General features: G+C 41.5%; 1 protein-coding gene across 1 annotated transcript in view; it reads left to right on the top strand.

Annotated features, from left to right (window-relative positions):
- The window catches only part of grapa (GRB2 related adaptor protein a), a 22053-nt gene that overhangs the window by 2559 nt on the left and 11994 nt on the right, over nucleotides 1-7500 (top strand). The gene's annotated exons all lie outside the window — the stretch shown is intronic.

Below are 7500 nucleotides of genomic sequence, written 5' to 3'. Positions count from 1 at the left end.
GATACTGAGTACTACAACACACTAACACTGAGTACTACACCACACTAATACTGAGTACTACACCACACTGAGTACTACACTACACAAATACTGAATACTACAACATACTGATACTGAGTACTACACCACACTGATACTGAGTGCTACAACACACTGAGTACTACACCACACTGATACTGAGTAGTACAACATACTGATACTGAGTACTACACCACACTGATACTGAGTACTACACCACACTGATACTGAGTACTACAACACACTGATACTGAGTACTACACCACACTAATACTGAGGACTACAACACACTAATACTGAGTACTACAACACACTGAGTACTACAACACACTGATACTGAGTACTACACCACACTAATACTGAGTACTACAACACACTGATACTGAGTACTACACCACACTGATACTGAGTACTACACCACACTGATACTGAGTACTACACCACACTAATACTGAGGACTACAACACACTGATACTGAGTACTACACCACACTGATACTGAGTACTACACCACACTAATACTGAGTACTACAACACACTGATACTGAGTACTACACCACACTGATACTGAGTACTACACCACACTGATACTGAGTACTACACCACACTAATACTGAGGACTACAACACACTAATACTGAGTACTACAACACACTGAGTACTACACCACACTGATACTGAGTACTACAACACACTGATACTGAGTACTACACCACACTGAGTACTACAACACACTGATACTGAGTACTACACCACACTAATACTGAGTACTACACCACACTAATACTGAGTACTACAACACACTGATACTGAGGACTACAACACACTGATACTGAGTACTACAACACACTGAGTACTACACCACACTGATACTAAGTAGTAGAACACACTGATACTGAGTACTACACCACACTGATACTGAGTACTACACCACACTGATACTGAGTACTACAACACACTGAGTACTACACCACACTGATACTGAGTACTACACCACACTGAGTACTACAACACACTGATACTGAGTACTACAACACACTAATACTGAGTACTACACCACACTGATACTGAGTAATACACCACACTGAGTACTACAACACACTGATACTGAGTACTACAACACACTTATACTGAGTACTACAACACACTAATACTGAGTACTACAACACACTAATACTGAGTACTACAACACACTAATACTGAGTACTATAACACACTGATACTGAGTACTACAACACACTAATACTGAGTAGTACAACACACTAATACTGAGTACTACAACACACTGATACTGAGTACTACAACACACTAATACTGAGTACTACACCACACTGATACTGAGTACTACACCACACTGAGTACTACAACACACTGATACTGAGTACTACAACACACTAATACTGAGTACTACAACACACTAATACTGAGTACTACAACACACTAATACTGTGTACTACAACACACTAATACTGAGTAGTACAACACACTAATACTGAGTACTACAACACACTGATACTGAGTACTACAACACACTAATACTGAGTAGTACAACACACTAATACTGAGTACTACAACACACTGATACTGAGTACTACAACATACTAATTCTGAGTACTACAACAAACTAATACTGAGTACTACAACACACTGAGTACTACACCACACTAATACTGAGTACTACAACACACTAATACTGAGTACTACAACACACTAATACTGAGTACTACAACACACTAATACTGAGTACTACAACACACTAATACTGAGTACTACAACACACTGATACTGAGTACTACAACACACTAATACTGAGTAGTACAACACACTAATACTGAGTACTACAACACACTGATACTGAGTACTACAACATACTAATTCTGAGTACTACAACAAACTAATACTGAGTACTACAACACACTGAGTACTACACCACACTAATACAGAGTACTACAACATACTGATACAGATTACTACACCACACTGAGTACTACACCACACCAATACTGAGTACTACAACACACTAATACTGAGTACTACAACACACCAATACTGAGTACTACACCACACTAATACTGAGCACTACAACATACTGATACAGATTACTACACCACACTGAGTATTACACCACACCAATACTGAGTACTACAACACATTGAGTACTACAGCCCACTAATACTGAGTACTACAACACATTGAGTACTACACCACACTGATACTGAGTACTACAACACATTGAGTACTACACCACACTGATACTGAGTACTACAACACATTGAGTACTACACCACACTGATACTGAGTACTACACCACACTGATACTGAGTACTACAACACATTGAGTACTACACCACACTGATACTGAGTACTACACCACACTAATACAGAGTACTACAACACATTGAGTACTACACCACACTGATACTGAGTACTACAACACATTGAGTACTACACCACACTAATAGAGAGTACTACAACACATTGAGTACTACAGCCCACTAATACTGAGTACTACAACACATTGAGTACTACACCACACTGATACTGAGTACTACACCACACTGATACTGAGTACTACAACACATTGAGTACTACACCACACTAATACTGAGTACTACAACACATTGAGTACTACACCACACTGATACTGAGTACTACACCACACTGATACTGAGTACTACAACACATTGAGTACTACACCACACTGATACTGAGTACTACAACACACCAACACTGGGTAACACAACACATCTCAGTAGTAGTGAACTGTAGTTGATGTTGTAGTTGGTGTTGTAGTTGATGTTGTAGTTCTAGATCTCAGTAGTAGTGAACTGTAGTTGATGTTGTAGTTGGTGTTGTAGTTCTAGATCTCAGTAGTAGTGAATTGTAGTTGATGTTGTAGTTGATGTTGTAGTTCTAGATCTCAGTAGTAGTGAACTGTAGTTGATGTTGTAGTTGATGTTGTAGTTCTAGATCTCAGTAGTAGTGAACTGTAGTTGATGTTGTAGTTGATGTTGTAGTTGATGTTGTAGTTCCAGATCTCAGTAGTAGTGAACTGTAGTTGATGTTGTAGTTGATGTTGTAGTTCTAGATCTCAGTAGTAGTGAACTGTAGTTGATGTTGTAGTTGATGTTGTAGTTGATGTTGTAGTTGATGTTGTAGTTCTAGATCTCAAGTAGTGAATGTTGTAGTTGATGTTGTTCTAGATCTCAGTAGTAGTGAACTGTAGTTGGTGTTGTAGTTGATGTTGTAGTTCTAGATCTCAGTAGTAGTGAACTGTAGTTGATGTTGTAGTTGATGTTGTAGTTCTAGATCTCAGTAGTAGTGAACTGTAGTTGATGTTGTAGTTGATGTTGTAGTTCTAGATCTCAGTAGTAGTGAACTGTAGTTGATGTTGTAGTTGATGTTGTAGTTGATGTTGTAGTTGGTGTTGTAGTTCTAGATCTCAGTAGTAGTGAACTGTAGTTGATGGTGTAGTTGATGTTGTAGTTGATGTTGTAGTTCTAGATCTCAGTAGTAGTGAACTGTAGTTGATGTTGTAGTTGATGTTGTAGTTGATGTTGTAGTTCTAGATCTCAGTTGTAGTGAACTGTAGTTGATGTTGTAGTTGATGTTGTAGTTGATGTTGTAGTTCTAGATCTCAGTAGTAGTGAACTGTCAACCCTCGCACGGCTGCTGGCCCACACAGCATCCCGAGCCACGTCTTCAGAGCATGTGCAGACCTTCCTGGCTGGTGTGTTTATGGAAATATTAAATCGCTCCCTAGCCCAGTCTGCTGTCCCCACATGCTTCACGATGGCCACCATTGTTCCTGTACCCAAGAAGGCAAAGTTAACTGAACAAATCACTATACTCACTTCAGTCATCATGAAGTGCTTTGAGAGACTAGTCAAGGATCATATCACCTCCACCCTACCTGACACCTTAGACCCACTTCAATTTGCTTACCGCCCAAATAGGTCCACAGACGACACAATCGCCATCACACTGCACACTGCCCTAACCCATCTGGACAAGAGGAATACCTACGTAAGAATGCTGTTCAATGACTAAAGCTCAGCATTCAACACCATAGTACCCTCCAAGCTCGTCATTAAGCTGGAGGCCCTGGGTCTGAACCCCTCCCTGTGCAACTGGGTCCTGGTTGGTGGCCTCCAGGTGGTGAAGGTAGAAAACAACATCTCCACCCCGCTGATCCTCAACACAGGGGCCCCACAAGGGAGTGTGCTCAGCCCCCTCCTGTACTCCCTGTTCACCCACGACTGCGTGACCACACACGCCTCCAACTCAATCATCATGTTTGCAGACGACACAACAGTGGTAGGCTTGATCACCAACAACGAGGAAACGGCCAACAGGGAGGAGGTGAGGTCCCTCGGAGAGTGGTGTCAGGATAACAACCTCTCACTCAACGTCAACAAAAGGAGATGATCGCGGACTTCAGAAAACAGCAGAGGGAGCAGCCCCCTGTCCACATCGACGGGACAGTAGTGGAGAGGGTAGTACGTTTTAAGTTCTTCGGCGTACACATCACAGACACACTGAAATGGTTCATCAACAGAGAGTAGTGAAGAAGGCGCACCAACCCTGACACATTTTTACAGATGCACAATCGAGAGCATCCTGTTGGGCTGTACCACAGCCTGGTACGACAACTGCACCGCCCTCAACCACAAGGCTCTCAAGTAGTAACGCATCACCGGGGGCAAACTACTTCCAGGACACATACACCACCCGATGTCACAGGAAGGCCAAAAATATCATCAAGGACAACAACCACCCGAGCCACGGCCTGTTCACCCCGCTATCATCCAGAAGGCGAAGCCTGTGCAGGTGCATCAAAGCTGGGACCGAGAGACTGAAAAACAGCTTCTATCTCAAGGCCATCAGACTGTTAAACAGCCATCAGAGAGAGACAGAGAGAGAGAGAGACAGAGGGAGAGAGAGAGACAGAGAGAGAGAGACAGAGGGAGAGAGAGAGAGACAGAGAGACAGAGACAGAGACAGAGAGAGAGAGAGAGAGAGAGAGAGAGAGAGAGAGAGAGAGAGAGAGAGAGAGAGAGAGAGAGACAGACAGACAGACAGACAGACAGACAGACAGACAGACAGACAGACAGACAGACAGACAGACAGACAGACAGACAGACAGAGGGAGAGGGAGAGGGAGAGGGTGAGAGACAGAGCAGAGAGACAGAGAGAGAGAGACAGAGAGAGAGAGAGAGAGAGAGAGAGAGAGAGAGAGAGAGAGAGAGAGAGAGAGAGAGAGAGAGAGAGAGAGAGAGACAGAGAGACAGAGACAGAGACAGAGAGACAGAGAGAGAGAGAGAGACAGAGACAGAGAGAGACAGAGACAGAGAGAGACAGAAAGACAGAGAGAGAGAGAGAGATACAGAGACAGAGAGAGAGAGAGACAGAGAGACAGAGACAGAGCGAGACAGAGTGTTGTGGTGCCCGGAGCGTCTGAGCTGAGCTGCTGTGGACAGCTGTACTGTACTGGACCATACGGTCTGCCTCCCCCTGGGGAAGACACACTTCTCAGTCTGCATCCCTTTACATAACCATGATACACATCACACAACACGGCTGTTTGTCTCTTTGTGTTTGTTACTGGCACATGCTGTTACCCCATGATAAAATATAGAACTGGTGCATGCTGTTACAACATGATAACTGGTACATGCTGTTACACCACGATAAAATACAGAACTGGTACATGCTGTTACCCCATGATGAAATATAGAACTGGTGCATGCTGTTACCCCATGATGAAATATAGAACTGGTACATGCTGTTACCCCATGATGAAATATAGAACTGGTGCATGCTGTTACCCCATGATAACTGGTACATGCTGTTACACCATGATAAAATACAGAACTGGTACATGTTGTTACCCCATGATGAAATATAGAACTGGTGCATGCTGTTACCCCATGATGAAATATAGAACTGGTGTATGCTGTTACAACATGATAACTGGTACATGCTGTTACACCTTATAGAACTGGTACATGCTGTTACCCCATGATAAAATATAGAACTGGTGCATGCTGTTACAACATGATAACTGGTACATGCTGTTACAACATATAGAACTGGTACATGCTGTTACAACATGATAACTGGTACATGCTGTTACATTTACATTTACATTTAAGTCATTTAGCAGACGCTCTTATCCAGAGCGACTTACAATATAGAACTGGTACATGCTGTTACACCATATAGAACTGGTACATGCTGTTACACCATATAGAACTGGTACATGCTGTTACAAAATGATAACTGGTACATGCTGTTACAACATATAGAACTGGTACATGATGTTACAACATATAGAACTGGTACATGCCGTTACACCATATAGAAATGGTACATGCTGTTACAACATATATAACTGGTACATGCTGTTACAACATATATAACTGGTACATTATGTTACAACATATAGAACTGGTACATGCTGTTACAACATATATAACTGGTACATGATGTTACAACATATAGAACTGGTACATTATGTTACAACATATAGAACTGGTACATGCTGTTACACCATATATACCTGGTACATGCTGTTACAACATATAGAACTGGTACATTATGTTACAACATATAGAACTGGTACATGCTGTTACACCATATAGAACTGGTACATGCTGTTACACGATATAGAACTGGTACATGCTGTTACACCATATAGAACTGGTACATGCTGTTACACCATATAGAACTGGTACATGCTGTTACACCATATAGAACTGGTACATGCTGTTACAACATATAGAACTGGTACATGCTGTTACAACATATAGAACTGGTACATTCTGTTACAAAATGATAACTGGTACATGCTGTTACAACATATAGAACTGGTACATGCTGTTACACCATATAGAACTGGTACATGCTGTTACAACATGATAACTGGTACAGGCTGTTACACCACGATAACATATAGAAATGGTACATGTTGTTACAACATGATAAAATATAGAACTGGTACATGCTGTTACAACATATAGAACTGGTACATGCTGTTACAACATATAGAACCGGTACATGCTGTTACAACATATAGAACTGGTACATGTTGTTACAACATATACAACTGGTACATGCTGTTACATCATGCTAACTGGTACATGCTGTTACAACATATAGAACTGGTACATGCTGTTACAACATATAGAACTAGTACATGTTGTTACAACATATAGAACTGGTACATGCTGTTACATCATGCTAACTGGTACATGCTGTTACACCATGATAACTGGTACATGCTGTTACACCATTATAACATATAGAACTGGTACATGTTGTTACACCATGCTAACTGGTACATGCTGTTACACCATGATAACATATAGAACTGGTACATGCTGTTACACCATGATAACATATAGAACTGGTACATGCTGTTACACCATGGTACACCTGGTACATGCTGTTACAACATATAGAACTGGTACATGTTGTTACAA

This window comes from Oncorhynchus gorbuscha, unplaced genomic scaffold (assembly GCF_021184085.1).
Source record: "Oncorhynchus gorbuscha isolate QuinsamMale2020 ecotype Even-year unplaced genomic scaffold, OgorEven_v1.0 Un_scaffold_1047, whole genome shotgun sequence".
Taxonomy (NCBI): domain Eukaryota; kingdom Metazoa; phylum Chordata; class Actinopteri; order Salmoniformes; family Salmonidae; genus Oncorhynchus; species Oncorhynchus gorbuscha.
This window is presented reverse-complemented; position numbering and strand designations above follow the sequence as displayed.